Genomic DNA, 17,331 nt, shown 5'->3' on the forward strand with positions numbered 1-17,331 from the left:
GGCACCAGTAAGCAGACTTTACATTGTACCATACTGGCACTGTATATTTCAGAGATCCAGATATATAGAATGACTATACCTACCATGCCAAAGATTGAGAGTGCACTGCAAGACCAATGTGAGTAAGTGCAAACACTGCAGGTACTGTGGGATGACCTGCTCAACATGCAAGGTGACATGGTATAAATGGAAGTGGAACACACACACACACACACACACACACACACACACACACACACACACACACACACACACGCTGAAGGCACTGGTAGCTCAGATTACATCCACTAGTAGATTCATGAGGATAATGGCAAATGTTTACTGTGGGGCGTGTAAGGGGCCAAATGTATAGTGGACAGTCACTGGCCAGGTTTATGCAGCTAGCCCACACTGCTCCAGAGACGGCATCACTGTCACCCCATGCTGGCTGTTGCCACTTCTAGGCACAGGCAGTCTCATGGCCATAGCTGATGCTTATCTGGCTTGACCACAGGGATGCCACTCTGGGTCAGTCTCTCCTTGTTCTGCAGTTAAACACCATCCCTACCCTCTGTTGCCCTACTGAGTGCAACACTTTGCTGTAGTCATCCTCAGAACTGAGAAAACATTCCATCTATTGTCTCCCGAAATGGGAAGGTCACAGCAGGGTTTCTGTACACGCTCCCTATGTGCTACACTATTCCTCACACAGGACGCATGCAGCCCCATTACTGCAAGGCCACACAGTGCACCTGACCAATGTCCACAGCATGGAAGATCCACTCTGATAAAGGCAGATGTGGTCACTAACTCCTCCCAAACTGCTACCTGCCTGTCTTGCTACCATAGCCACTTCCCATACTCTTTACACCTGTGGTAGCACTGCTGTTATCTATCTCTATGCCCCACCTCAGCTGTGCAAATGCTGATGATGATGACGGCATCTTGCCCATATCTTTGGCCGGTGCGAGTATAAAATGTCTGATGCACAGCACTGTCAGCCAATGCATGGTACTGTATAGCCAGGGTATGGTAATGCATGTAACTGTTTTATTCAATAATATCTTACTGACCCATAGTTGTGGACCACATACTGTCTTTTTGCCAGTGCTGCAATGTATTATTCCTACCACTACATTGCAAAGGAAGTCCATTCCTCTGATGAGAATCCTCACTTGACACATCCTCTGCTGTAGCCATGGCAGTTCTGTGATGTTCCCAAGTTGTATCTGATTGTGCATTACCATACTGTGCAACACAGATCAGACCACAAATATCTTACTGCATTGTCTTAGATGTATACTGTAGTGTACCACTGGATATCTCCAACCAGCATAAGCAAGCTTTCATGAGTCTAAGCACATGTTCAATGGCATTCCATGTCTGCAACAGTATGGTGTTGCACACCACTTCTGCCATGGTCTGGGAAGCTTCAGATGGGGGACATTAGACACAGTTCCAAGCACATTCAGCATCACCTGCAACACAACGGTGGACACCACTGTGAGCGGCCTGAAGCCTATGTCCCTGGGAGCAACATATCCAAAACACTGTTCTTGGCAGTGTGTGCACCTACCACCTAGATCACCCTGAAGAAAGTCACTCCACACAAAATGCTGATACATGTCACACGTGTGCCACGTGCCAGATTAGGAATTGTGGAAAGTTCTTGGATGGTGCACAGACAAGTTGAATATACTTACTTGTGCATTTCACACCACCTGGCAATTACTGCAGTGGATGTCCTTCCAAGTGACATATTGGATGCCATGTGGAATAAGTGGAACTTCAATGGCAATACAGATACAATCCACAATAACACTGACCCAAAGGAAACAGGTAATATCCTTCCTAACAAATATAGTGCACATTTTACTCCACCCACTGTTGTAGCTATTCCTGTTGTAGCTATTCTGCAGATTTCACAATCAGTGATATATAAAATGGCAGACATATTTTTTGTTGTTGTTGTTATTAGTGCACCTAGTAGCAAGTGGTCAGTACATATTCCAGGGGAAGGGTGACTGCACCTTTTCCAAAAGCAGTTCTTGCCTCTCTGGTCACAATATTAAGCAATCTGTATCACATTTTTAAGATGTCTGGATTTCTGAAATCACTTTCTGCATATTTCAGAAAATTACATTGATGGAGCTAATTGGACTTCATCTTAAATAGTTGTATTGTTCTGTTTTATTCCTACCAGATGTAGAAACTGTCCAGTATGCAGAAGTATTTCCTAGCCTCTCTGGAGTGCTGAAAAGCATCTTTCTTTAAGGAAGTAAACAGTCCTTTCTTTGAGTAAGGCTCTCCAATGAATTTATTAATCAAACTGTAGAGAAGAGAAAATAATTTTAGCAGGCAGAACATGAAAGTATTGATAAAAACATAAATTAGGAGGGGACATAAGGCAGAACCTTAGGCAGCACCAGTCAAGAGTGGTAGTGAATAAGAAAGAAGTAGTTACTGGATTTTCTAAATGACATATTATTAAATAACTAGTGGACTGTTGCAAGGCAGTATTCATTTAGACCAGACTCCTTCAACTCGCATAAAGACCCTGTGAAGTGATACTGAATGAATTGTCTTGATGAGGTCAGAGAAGACTACCCCAGTAAACTTGGCATGGCCCTTGGCATAATAAATGTACTTAACATGGACAGCGATGTTGTTTTTGTGCTGTGGATTCCTTGACAACCATGTTGGCTCTCACATAACAGACAGTTCTTAATGTTTATAATGGACTCCCAACTGCTTAAACATTGCTTTTAAGTATGCCAGAGAAGCAAAAGGAGTGAAATAAATCTGTACGAGTTAACCAAATTTTCAGGACCTCGTCTAAATACAGAGGATTTTTAGAGCTCTGAAACAATACCTGTAGCTAGATTTACATTAAACAATGGGTCTAAAGGGGGTTTGTAACAGCATCACATGATCTGAAAAACTTAGGAAATAATCTCTCACAACCAAGTGTACCATATGAAGGAGCAAGTTTAACTGGTTTCTAACCTTAAGTAAGGGTAAACTGGCTGAAAGTGAAAACTAGAGGTAAGGTTGGGTAAGATGGCTGCTCTAAGGTATGAAGATGACAAAGGAGTATTTCTGTTTCCTGCCTGATGGGCAAATGATTTAGCCAAGGAGCTGTTACTGTACCAGAGGCAGATTTTAAAAGGCCTGTACCACACGTGAAATCTCTGGAAATGATTATGTTGATTCAGTTTAGTAACTATTTTTAGGTCCAGTCCTTTGTCTTTTTGAAATATTAATTATTGTTATGCTACTGCCATTTTGTGTTGCATTATGCTTTAATGTTTACTGCTTTGTATCATGTAAATATGTACTTATTTTTCCTATTAAGAAATCTAAATTAGAGTATCACGGTGTATTAGAGCTATCTGTAATATAATACATATACACATACTGAATGAGACACTGGAATAACACTGGTTAAGTGGTACAACATGATGTCATTCTCTTCCTTATTTAAATGAAGGATTTATGATGGACGGTATACAACTGAGAAAGACATTAAACTACCAAAACCAGTTTGGACACTCACTTTTGGGTCCTTCTTACAAACACAGTTAAAGCCATCTTCCACTGTGTGCACTGACATTTATCTCTATTGGATGAGATACTTTAGCTGTGCAATGAGTTGACAAGCAGTTTTGTTCACTGCTTGTGAGTTTTGGCTTGTCCTTAGTGCTTGACTGCATTGGTTTTAATAATTCTATTGTATGATTTGGCTGTGGAAGCAAGAGAGGAACTGAACAGTTTAACTGCAGAGCTGAAAGTAGCTGAACAGTTTAACATCACAGCTTGCAAAAGATCATGGTGATGCCAATTTGTTCTTGCCATCTGAGAAGGATGACATACTACGTTTACATTTATACTACAAAATGGGAAGAGTTCGTCAATGGTGATGACCCAGGTAACTGGTTTACTGTAGCATGAAGATAAGAGCAGCTGTATGGCTTTTAAAGTATCTGAAGTCTTACAGAGAGAGTGACGTAAATGGCTACAAGGGCTTACCTATTAATCTGGAACCTGCGGTAGGTTAAGACAAAGCTCCATTTATTAAAAAAATGGAGACCAATTCAACATACTGCCTCCCTGACATTTACTGATATGTGCATCTGTTATTATGAATGACAGACATTTTAAATTTTAAAAATTTAAAAAGCCAAGAAACTTAATGCTGCACAGGTTTTTATCACCATTCTGGATATAACAGTTTACATACATAACTTAAGACTCTTGATGCTTTAGAAACTGATAAGAAAAAAAAAAAAGATTAAAAAAAAGTAAACAGGCCTTTGCCAAATATCAGCATGGTCGTGTATATGACTGGCTTACAACCTAAAGGTTGTCCTCTATGCAGATAATTTCATCACAAAACAACATGCTTCAAGGGGTAAATATAAAAAGGAAAGACAGCAGAAATCTATTTCAACAACATATTCCTCAGCTTCAGAATTTGGAACATCATATGATGGGTCCTCTACTTAGGGCACTGACTCTGAATCCTCTCATGAATTATAGGTGTCCAAAAGACATAATACATTTGCGCTACCTGCAAAACCTTACCCTTTTTACCCAACACAGGAGGGGGGGGGCATCACTGAAATAGCTACCTCATTTCAATGACTATTGAATGTTGAACTCTAGAATTTAATGATATTAACAGACTGGTTTTAAATATTTCTGTTACTAGTCTATCCTCTATACAGAAATGGTTGTTTAATAAAATGGAAAACTTTATGCCTTCATCTCTCGTTTCAGAAGCTTAATTTGTAAGTGATTTGAAAGCATGCTGTTGAAAGCTGAATCTAAAACATGAGTATAAGGATAAAATGTGGTGATAGGGTATGAACCCACTTATTTCTTTTAAATTCTACCAGTCAGTGTTTAGTCTAGTATATCACCCTGCAGTGAAGATTTATTGAATTTGCAGTTACTGCATGTCAACATAAACAGTCTGACATCTTATTTAGCAATAAAATCAAACATCTTTCTGTTGGCGAGTTTAGTGCTATGAGGGAATTAAGTCAGGACAATGAGGTTTTAATAATCAAGGTTGAAAAGGGTGGGGTGATAGGACACTACTGCTTATGATTCAGAGGTTATAACAACATTATGGACCAAAAATATGTGCTGTTAACACAGGATCCTACTGAACATTTTAAACAACAAATTATAGTTTCTAACCTATTTGGTAGATTTAGGGGGTCATTTCCCCTAAGGAACTTACTGTGCCTAACACTGTAGCCTAGTCCTTTTATATTTAGTACATAAAAACATTAGACAATCCACTGGACAGGCTCACCGTTTCAAGTATGAGGTCTTTTACTGGATCCTCTCAGACACTTTTTAAGTCTGTTTTAAACCCGACTCAAGGACGCTACTGAAATTTTACAGATGTTATCTAAAGTTACAGCTTACTAATGAAGGCTTTTTGTGTACCATAGATGTCTAGGCTTTATATATACAAACACTCTGCATAATCTAGGCCTGCAGGCTTACTGGTTATAACCATATCTCCCCTACACATGTTTGAACTTAGTGCCTTTTTTACAATTGATGGAGACTGTTCTTACTAAGAATGTATTTACAGTTGTGTGGTCCCACATAAGCAGACGTTCATGGAGTTAAGAAATACATTATCTATGATTTTGTCCAAAAATATTTCTGTCGTCATAGTATTTCTTCATTTTTTTTTGATGACTGTGGACTGACTTTGCAGGGGAACAGAACAGAATCATTTTTTAAATAATTTGAATAAAATAGACTCCTCTTGGTTTAATTTTTCAGTGTCTTTTGGGTTTCTAATATCATGACAGGAATGGATCCCAATCCTAAGTCAAAGTATGACTACATTTCTTAAAATTAGTATTGTTTCAATCTTTGATGTGAGTAAAATGTGCTCTTCGCAGCACCTGCAATGTGCCCAGAAGTGTACATCATGGTGGCTGATATGTTTCACTACACATCTTTTGAAAAATAGAAAACTACAAGTCAGAACTAGTGCTGCAAGGATAGAGAGACGTTCATTGTTCACATTTACTAAAACTTTCATAGAAGGATGGCAGGTGTCATTTTCTCACTTTTGACACAACATTTGAGTAAACGTTACAGAACGATGCAAGAACAGGTAACTTCAGTCATGTGGAGAATCACATCCTTATAGATGCTATGAGGACATATGAGAAAAAACTACTTGGAAGTAGAGAGCCAAAACAAGAGCAGACAGCTTAGGCTTTGAATCAATTATTGGCTATCAGTACTGCTGTGAATGAGAAGAAGGGGGCATTTGACCCCTTTCAAAAATCAGTAACAGGAGAGCAGTACTCACACAGCAGTCCAGTTACAAATAATGTTACTGTAGCACTTCTTTCTGGAATGTGAACAAAACATACCAGAGAAAACCAGTTTAAAAATAATGGCAAAACCCATTCACACAATGGAAACACACTGTCCACACTGAAAACCCTTCCACGACAATTAGCAGATGTGTCACTTACCCCTCAGCACATGCTGACCAATGGTACTCTTACAAAATGAATAATTTCTACTGCTGACATATAGGAAATCAGCAAATGTGACAAACATTGCTGTTAAGCACAGGAAACGGGTTAGATGTCAGCAGACTTACGCAACTCTGTCAACTGTAAAGTAGATAGATAAGGCACTGGTGCGATTTCTCTAGCCCTTCTGTGCAGGGTGTAGACCAGCATAAAAAAGTGACTAAGAATCGAATTAAAGCAGGTAGGGATCCTAATTAGCATAAGATAGTCACAGAATTGCTACATTCTCCTCATTTACATTTTATTTCCTCATCTGACTAAGATCTTCTCAGGCTACTTAAAACCAGTGCACCTAAGCACAACTGGTCCTTATGAATGAGCAAGGAATATGAGTAACAGCCTTAATTAGCTTACTACACTTCACTTGATCTTAAATCATGAATAGTAAGAGTACTTTAATATTGATAGTTACACAATGTTATATTCAATTACAATTTAGTAGCAGTTTAGACATCCTGCAAACTGTTTTACCATAGTACCGTTGGTAACTAGGGCTGTTACCGCTCTGTTAACTCTATTAACTATTCAGGAATCATAAGGGCATCAGCCTTACCTACAAATGGAATTTCAAATAATGTTGTTGTGCCTTTCGGCTTATCCCGGTTAGGGGTCGCCACAGCGGAACTCCGGTCCGCTAATGTTTGGTAGTGGATTTTTACGTGCCCGAGTTACCAGCCCCGATGCACAACCTTCAACGAAGGCACGCTCATTCACGCATGTCTTCACACAGAAGACGCTCTAGATGAGAATCGAACGGGACAACGTCTTGCTGTGAGGCGACAACGCTCCCGCAGCAAAATAATACAGATGTCAAATATTGTTGACTGGATTCTGTTTACATCAGAAGGCACCATACCCATATTCACTATACTTTATATTCACAGTCTAACATTATCAATAATAACCAAAAAGTGTACCGTCTCTATGATTTGTTAGTTCCTACAGCTGAGAAATCAATGCAGTCGAAACAAGAGCAAAATTACTGAAATGCAAAAAGCTCCATCCATAAGCTAACAGAGTAAAACTTACTGAAAAAAGTCAGAAGATGCTGTCACATAAATGCAGTCTATTTCACTAACAGAATGACATACGCGCACACAGTCAGTAATAAAACACATTGGCTGAATTAAGTTTCTGAAATGTCGATTCATACTTACACAGACAACATATGAAGGTAGCCAAGTAAAACAAGCAGCAAAGTGTCCCGAGACTGAGAGCACAGAATCAGACTGCAATGCAGAAATAATTCTGACAGAAGAAAACCAGACAGTCCGGCATGATCACACAGGACAAAGTCAAAAGTATATCACTATGTTGGTAGCAGAAGCTTATAAGTGCACTCACACAGTTTGTAACAACTGGGGTGTGGAAGGATTGTTCTACATTAAGCATGCATACAGAACATCTACAATTTACAATCTCATTAAAAACAAACCTAGCAACACATTTATTTATTTTACTTTTTGACTTTTGTATATCAAGAAAATCCGACTGGGCACATGTCCCATTTACAGTGGAGACCCGGGGAGAAAAGCTGCACACAAAATACATAATTACAATGAACAAAAATAAAAATTAAACATTTTCAAGCATTACTTTTCATGTAGTATCAAGACAAATAGTAAAAACATTTATCACATACTTTAGAAGTTATATTAGTTGTCTCCAAGACATGTTAACATGTAACAGCTGGAGATACAACAGCAATGGCAACGCACATAGGTTCAGTATATGTACCCTGACATTAATGAGGCAGGATGTCAGTAGAGCAGGAATAGGAACTGAGGAAGAGGAGGAAAGGTATATGCAGAAATGATCAAGAATATGAGTAGAACAACTTTTGATAGTGGAGTAGTTGAGATAACAGTAGACAGGTAAGATGCTGGACGTTGGTAAGGAGGGGTATTAGTAGGAGAGAATTAAATACATAGGTTAGATGGAGAACCAGCAGTGGGGATGAAAGAGACAAGGCTAAGAAAGGTGACAGAGTCAGGATGATTGCTAGAGGGCTTAGCAATAGAAAAGAAACAGAAATAAAGATGGGTTTAGTCAGGATGGGAGCATGAGCAAATGGTCCTGCACGTATAAGGTCACTGCAATCCAGTAACTAAAAACTCTTGTCTGTCTACAGACCTAGCAAATTTGCTGGGCATTGTCTGTACTCGTACAAGGTTGCTAATGCCTAGAACTCCTTACCTGTATCCATCAGGTCTATACCCTCCCTGCCATCTTTCAAAACCCCTCCGAAAGAATTCCTAGCTATAGTCTGTCTCTGTTCTTGCTCAAAACCAGGATAAACGATATCCCTAAATGTGAACAAGTATCTTTTCATTCCTTATACTATTATGACTAATTTGCTAGAGTTATTTAAACTTCATTAGCACTCCTAAAGAAAAATCTTAATGAGTGGATAGGAAATAGGAAATACACCCCGGGGATCACTTCTGTGTCTCTGCTCGACAGTGGCACTGAAAAATAACTTTCTTAGGTGGTGTAAGCCAGGGAACCTTGTTGGCTAGGCTTACGTAGGACCTTGGGCCGATAGCCTAGTACCTACCTATGATGAACCTATAAATATTTCTGTTTTATTTTTGAACATTATAAAATGATTCTTAAAATGTTTTGTAATAATCCGGAGCTTTTCTCCCTGGGCCTAACCTGAAAATGGGTTTCTACCTAGTTGTACTTTCCTAATAATCAAATGTCAATAAATAAATAAATATATTGAAAAAAAAAATCACTAAGGTCCCTCCTTTTCTTCATAATCTTAACCCACTTATATTTTAAAGTGACTGTCATACTTTCACACTTACCTAATGCTCTCCTATGCTGATATGAATTTTTCTCCAAGTCATTCCTGTTATACATGGCCATGTTTTAAATAGAAACCATCATAAAATACAATTTTCCACTATCTGACTTCACTGAAAGTACAGTGAACTTGACTCTCAGTGATGTCAACAAGGAGATACGACTCTCAGTGATGTCAACAAGGAGATACTGTAGAGACTTGTGTCCATACACTTTAATAGGTGCACTGCGTCACATACGCAGGGCTCTATCCATTACAGTCTACGGATTCACCCCCATCCTATACCTCTAGTGATGTCACCCAAAGATACAGTAAAAGTATGTGGGCATATCCTTAATAAAAGGTTTACAAAGCTTTTTCTTATGAGACTTCCTACAAAATATTGGTATGCTGGAGCAGAAAATGCATTGTGGCACTTCCATTGCAAAATTGCTGCAATGTGTACATAAAGTGCAATGGAACACTGTAAAATCTCAACAAAAACACAGTTAGCAACAAAGCAGTCCTGTCCTTGAACCAGCCCCATTATTAAGTCTTCTCCTCATGCAGTCAGACCAAACTAATACCATAAAAATCTTCACACTTTTTTCTCCTGGTTACTGGTCTCAAGTGACCTTTAACCATTTGGCTAAAATAAGCATATCCCTCATTTGCAATCTGTGTACTAAAATTAAAATGAGGCTGTATATGCGTACTCAATATGCGGAATGTTCTATAGATGTAAGTGACCTTACATGGTATATGCATTATATCATGTATCTAACAAGCTGATCATCTATTTAAATTATATATTCATAAGAGTTATATTGTACATTTCACTGATAACCTATGTTGACGTCCTGTGCAAATGCATGTCACTTGGAGCTTCTAAATAAATACATTTGGTAGAATGTATGTTGTCCTTATCAGTGTGCTCTTTGACCTTCAGAAGTCATGATAATTTTACTCTGTGACTTACTAAGCCTTCAAAGTCCCTTTTGTAAGTGAGGAGAACCAAACACATTTTAACTTACTAGTGTCATAAGAATAACAATGCGTATGCAGAATGGAGACCAGACAGCATCTAGCAGAAGGGACATCACGTAATTCATTTTGATAACTGGGTAGTCAGAATAAAACACAACTTCCTTTCTCAGAGGGACTTTACATTTTTACGGGCTATGCAATTCAAAAATTAGAGCTTCTTGTAAGTGCAAAGTCATATCATGCTCGTGATATCACACTGCAGATGTTTTATATGCCTCAGAAATAACTGTTTTTACTTGTTGAAACAATCTCCATGACATTGTAAAATGATTACTCAGCAATACTGGAACAGTCAAGTCAGAATTTCTACAGGATAGAGTTTGGACAGGACCATAATCAATTTAGTTAAGTCAGGTGTAAACATACATGACCTATTTATTTGCATGATTCTGTTTTCAGCCTAAGCTTTGCCTTCTACATTCACATCTCTGTTCTTTCTGTGGAAACACACCCGTACTTGATTCATTTTATTTTTATGGCATGCATTTTGAATGAATAGAAATGAATATGTGAACTACTGATTATGATAAATAAGATAATACAATATGCTCTTTTTTCAGGTCATATGCTAACGTTGCAGGACTGCCATCATTTTTAGTTTCTTCAGCACTATCCTTTCTTCTCATTTGGTCTGAAATAAATAATCAAAATTTGTACTCTATGCAACTTATCACCGTTTCCCAATGAAAATATGAAATAAACAATCACACAAATGCAAATAAGTAAGGACTAAAGAAACTACAATGTCTAAAAACGTGACAGAAAATACATTAAAATTAAATATCTGTTGCTTAAAAAAAGAAAGTTCTCTTCTTTTTACATTCCATTTTTTCAGTTCTTTCTTTATACAGACTGCTAATGTCTTCTGAGAGATAGCCTACTAGCATTGCACACAGTTTGCTACTCCCACCTTAAAAAAAAAAGGAAACTTTCTTATGTTCCTTGTGTTCCACACTGCTACAACCTTGAAATCATCGACATAAAAAGAAAGCATCCTTCACAGAAAGCTTTAAGCAATATGACAAAAGTACAACACACAAAGAAGAATCGATTACTAAACAAAGGCCGTTAGACCCAGTACTCTCCGTTACCCTACCTCCACAGTAAATGACGGAAAGATGCACATTTCCTACCGCAGCATCTAACTCCCATAAGGGAAAGGCATGCTTTCTCACCAATCTCTCCACAGCTGAAGCTGGGGAGTGCATACGGCTCATAATCAGTACAACTTCAACAATAAGTTCTTAGTCTTGTCTGCATCCAGATTTTTTTGAAAAGGGCATTATTCATATAGGCCATAGAATCTGTTTTTATTAGTTTCATACTCAGATAACACTTAGAGCACTTGACCTATATGGCTTACCACTTGACTTCTTAGTGCAAGAAATCTGGGCAAAGCCTGAAATAATTGGGGGGGGGGGTGGTTGAAGGCCCAAAAATTGGGCATATTTAGATTACTGCTCCTAGAAAGTTGCTAGAATAAAGGAATTTACGTTAGCATGCATTTTCTGAAGGATATGAAGTCTGAAACTCAAATATATGTCATTATTTAGTGACTTCAGTCCTCAATAATTTGCTAGAAAACAACAAATTTTATGAAGAACATAACATAAATATGAGGCAAAAATCTGGGCATTCTGCAAAAAGTTGGACAGTTGAGACCTATGCTATATGGACAAATTAAAAATTTCTGCTGCACTGAAAAACTGTTTAACATCCTTAAGATATTAGTAGAGAGGAGTAAGTCCCAAACACAGTAAAGAAAAACAACCCAGTCCTAGAACACTCATGTTATGTACCAAGGTTACGTCTGATGCATTTTCCTCTATGTCCATTTGTTTCACTTGGCTTTATGCTTTCAAAAACAGCAACCTTGACAGCAGTAATACCGGACACTGTGTGTTTCAGTCTTTTGAAGGTAAAAACTAACACAGATTTCTTTTAAAAGTATTGTCTGCAACAGATTATTTGCTAAGAGTTGGTCCAAACACAAGAATTCTCAGTACGTGTCCAACATCTGCATGCCAATGTGATCATTATACTACTGGGCTTACTAACTGGACTAAACAAACATACTCATGTGTAATTCAAAAGAACAAAAAGTTTCAGCCTCTGCTCCCCCCTTCACTTCTTTTTCGTTTGATGGCAAATATTGTGAAACAACAAAATGGTGAATAACAAAATATAATTACCTGTTGATGTAGTCTAACAAAATTGTACAGTTACAGACAGAAAGCAAAAGCAGTCAGTCTGCATGACTGAGGTCTCATAACCCAAGATGCTTTTTTCACACTAAGACACTACATTTTAAAAGGTTTGTTTAATGTTTTTACTTTCTGTTCTCTTACAGACAACAGGGAGTGGAGCAGCAGCCCTTGAATCTCACAGCACTGACTGTCACTGGAATGGGTAGACTGTACCCACCTTTTATGTGAATAGCAGAGATATTAAACTTGAGATGAAACCCCTTTGAACCACTGGACAGATCAGACTCACAGCAACCTGGTGAAGGTCATTTTGTTCAGTGTCTCATTAGCTTTCAAATGGACAGAAAGCAATAAAGGACTTATTCACCAAGCAGTGAAAATATTCTTATTGACTTCCAAGTACTTGCCAAATTCACTCCAACATGCTCCCAAAGTGGTATGCTTCAGCCAGGATGCTCCATTAACTAATTCATGCAGCTAGTAAAAAGAATCCACTGGCTAATTAGTGAATAAAATAGTAAAAGCCTTACTGAAGATTATTTTACTGAGCTTAAGGCTCCATATTTTCATTTAACCTAGTACTCACTCCTTCTTGGGTTTCAAAATGTCACCCCCAGCCAGTTAGAGATCTGAATCAACTTTGGGTTACATCCTGAAGGACAGAGGCTCAGTTCTGGTTAGGGTGGAGGAGGTTGAGTAATGTGTACTCTAGGTCAGATTTGTAAGAATCCGTACAATGCCACCAGAGTTTACTTTCATCACATCAAGTATCAAATCAGGGGTGCTACACTCAGCAGAACTTTATGTAGGACATAAATAACACCATCTACAGAACCAAGCACTCTTCTAGAAGTAATAAGGTCCCTACAGGAATAACATATTCATGCCTAAAAGAAAAATAATTTATTTTCCTCAGTGTCCTGATCAAAATGTTGTTTCTGTTAGCAATACAGATGTTGCCTCAACCCTGCTAGATAGTTGAGTAATTTGCAAAATTAGTTTTTCACATTGTTTGACTGTGGCTAACAGGAAACCATTGCAAACTATTACAAAGGAAGAAGCCAGGCACATACCATATAATCTACAGCGGCAAATTAATTTTGAAGGGGTAAAATTTTGTCCAGCACAGGGTACCAAACAGCTTCAAACACGTAAATTAAAGGGGTATAAATGAACAACCAAAGAAGAAAACTAAGCCCAGAGTGATGCATGACTATAATGGTGCAAGCTATTCAATTAATTCTTCTAATACAGTAGTTGTACCAAATACACTGCATTTTCTAACTCCACAGTTATGATTTATACCATACGAAAAAAGGCCAATTAAGCCAGGAAAAACAGCAGCACAGGAGTTTGGTGTACTAAGGCCTTCTGGCCAATGCAAGATGAATGCAACCAGTGAAGAAAACACTTGACATCAGCACAGAAACAGCTGATTCCCTGCTAGAATCATAATGTCCATTTACAAATCTGCACCGTTTCTTTTAACAATTTTATTAGTACAACTATCTACTGAAGAGCCTTAGGATTTGAGTAAAGTTGGAAATATATGACTTGTATACTGATATTAAATGCTGCTTCTACATCCCAAAAGAAATGCATTTTCTTTTCCAAGGCATATTTTCTCAATATGTAGTTAAAAACAAAGCACTCATACTATAATTCTTATTCAATAACACATTAATTAAACAACTAATTATAAAGCAAGTATACATCGCTGTTGATGTAGTTACCTAGCAATGCTTGTACTCTTTCTTTTTTCGTTATGCTCCTGACGACTTGGAATTTAATGCCTTTGAGCTGGTGAAGACAGTGCTTCCTGGAAATTAATTTGGACACCATGGCATACATGCTTTACACTCACGTCTAAAGGTGTTGTAGTACCTGTAAACAGATGTCTAAAAAAACTCACAGCCTCATGAAATATTAAATCCAGCCTACATTCTACAGTTACAAAAACACTACTTAAAACACCGAAAAGGCTCTTGACTGAATGCCTAAATAGGTATTCCCTGTCACTTCCCGAATCCATCTGCAAATCAAAAGTCACCACGGTGCCCGCTTTTTCAAAAGGCAAAATGACAATTACTATACGACATAAACACAAACACGTTACTTTTAAAATTCAGAGTTAACAACAATTACCAATGAAGATATTTTTTCAGGATCGGGTTACAGGAAATGTCAATGATTTTATTACTACACAATGGAAAGCAATCTGCAGGACTAAGTCTAGAACTGTTGCATTTCGATCACAGTAGTTTATTCAGTCCTAAGTAACATTAAGCATACATTACAGACATTTAGAAAACAACTGCTGCCGTCCCACGACAGCTCCTGCCTGTATAAGTCTGTCACTAACATTTATTTACATTAGGCAACATCTTGGACTCCCAGTCTGATACATTGCGGTAAAGTTTCAGCCTGCTCTGCAAGTTTTGCAGCCGGCGCGATCAATCAGAGAAAAGCTCTAACCCCAGTTGTCAGCAAAACATCTTAATAGGGTTCCAGTAACAGCCGTCAGTTCTTTTTGCGCCAGTCCCCAAAGTACCGTTATTTTAGCACTTACCTCTAGAAATGCTTCAACCGTAAACTGTAGGGGATAGAAAGTGGAACAAACAGACTCCTATTAGGACAGACGCAAAGCAAGGTGAGTTTCACGCCTTGAAAATAAATGGCATGTCCAAGAGTTTATTTATTACTATTATTCTTTGCGGGCAGAATTGCAACACGTTCCAGGCATTTCCAATTTGTCCTAAGCCTTAGAGAATGTTTGACTAAAATAGGTATGAATTTAGACTCCCGTCCAACACGCCCGAGCAGCCACGCATGCGTATCTACTGGAGCTCTTGCATTCCAGTCCCTTGCACCTCGATGGCCACAGGGCGGAGACACTAACTAGAAGCACGTTGGAAGCTGGCGGAACAACTTCTCCTGGGTTTGTAGTGACTGACTCTTTCATAATGGGATCCATAAGGAAGGCAGACCGTGGCAGTAATGATTTTAATAAGAGGAAAACATGCTTGAAAAAAAATAGACACTACTTTGATTTATTTGCTTCTCTACTGAATGATTTAAAATGCACGCCTTTATTTGGGTCTGTAAACTTCCTGGGTGTGTAATTGTTTCATTTGTGTAATTAATCATACTTTCATTTCTGTATTAAACTTGCATTGCAGAGATGTTTTTGTTTCATATATGACTTCAAGGTCGTGGCTAAAAAATAGTCCATTCCACCTACCTGAATTAAGAAGAAGCACGAAATAAAACTTATGCAGTGATTAACTTGTCCTTGTAAAGTCAAATACTATACTGATTTTATTTTCAGAAAAGAGACTATTGCAGTCAACAGGCAATACGTATTTCTGTCATTGTGTGATTATACATGGTATTAAAATTAATAAAAATAAATTTGAAAATATTCTAGTCATACTTATTGTTTTATTTCTGGTTGGTAAGTGACTAGTAGTGGTGTATTTTTTTAAGTAGCTCCAGTGTCTGATTTGGATTCATATTCGTTACCAGTCCTTCCTAATTTTTTTGACTTTCTGTTAAATTACTGAGGATTGCAGTCAGTCAGTAATGACAGGAGTAAGAAATAGTTTCAGACTCTTACTGGTCAGACAATGCAAAACCTACTGTTCTATTAACTTTATTAAGTGACTAAAAGTAGTATATAAAAATTGTCACTTGATATTGGGTCATTGTCCCTCCATTATTTTTGGCTTTGTCCAGAACTCTTGAGCAAAGAAGTTGAGAGGTACAATTTGAGATATTTGTTTTTCAGTTATATTTGTTTTTTTCTCATACTGCTAAACTAGGTATAAGATGCATATAGGTGGTTTATAACTGTTTATTTCCTATTAGTATATAAAAAGTTAGTAATTTGTCAACATCCCAGTGTAGAAGTGACCTCAAGTTCTTCCAAGCTTGCTGTTGTGGTCCCTCCACCCACAAACAGCAGAGGTTACTTGAAGTATGACTGTAGTGTCCTCACAGTCAATTTTGCCGCTAGCTGAATTACTGGAAAAGTATGTGAGGGAAGAAGTAAAAGACTGCATGTCCAACTATGGTATCCAGATTTAAACACAGATTTGAACCCGAGTACAACATCCAGGCTGACAAATGGATATTTATATTATCACTGTTATTATCCATAATATAGATAAAAGATTGCCATGAATCCTAGGCTAAGATTATAGCTAGTTTTAAACATCTGTAAAAGCTGTAGTGCATTGAGAGGTATGCTGAAGTAGCCATTTCCAATCAGAGATATTCTGGTATTTTCATTAAAAGTTTTTCAGATAAAAAAGAGGATGTGTAGGACTCTCCGCAATTAATTTGGATGGTCATGATGTATTTAATTTCATGAAGATCCCCAGTACTTAGCACTGTTATTGCCTTTTAAAGTGTGTACACATACCTTGCGCTATCAAAAGTTAATTGCATATTGGAAGTGCACAGGTAACAATTAAGATATGAGGTTTTCAGTTTTCATTACATCTGTTAAGTTCCCTGACCCTGACTCATCTAATTCTCCCGGTTTCCCCAAATTCCTGCACTCCTGCTGTGGGTCACCTGGCACCATAATTTCTGTTGTATCACCCATATTTGTTAATCCTGTTGAGTAATCCAGATAATACTGCTAAGAGCTCACACTCTCCATTATTTGTTGTGGCTCCCTTAAATCTGTTAAAGCTGAAAGAAAAGGAGCTGATTCCTAAAA

The 17,331-nt window shown here is 37.9% G+C and overlaps 1 protein-coding gene across 4 annotated transcripts in view; it reads right to left on the reverse strand.

Annotated features, from left to right (window-relative positions):
* Positions 1-17,331, reverse strand: part of BVES (blood vessel epicardial substance) — a 1,268,883-nt gene that overhangs the window by 860,183 nt on the left and 391,369 nt on the right. Inside the window, exon 1 of one of the 4 annotated variants that reach the window (XM_044065163.1) lies at positions 15,175-15,468. The exons of the other annotated variants lie outside the window; for them this stretch is intronic. The gene's annotated coding sequence lies outside the window, so the exon portion shown is untranslated. Of the gene's footprint in view, positions 1-15,174; positions 15,469-17,331 lie in introns of those variants that run through there. 4 annotated transcript variants of the gene reach the window in all.

The sequence above is a fragment of the Protopterus annectens genome, chromosome 1.part0 (assembly GCF_019279795.1).
Source record: "Protopterus annectens isolate FY-2018-M chromosome 1.part0, PAN1.0, whole genome shotgun sequence".
Classification (NCBI taxonomy): domain Eukaryota; kingdom Metazoa; phylum Chordata; order Ceratodontiformes; family Protopteridae; genus Protopterus; species Protopterus annectens.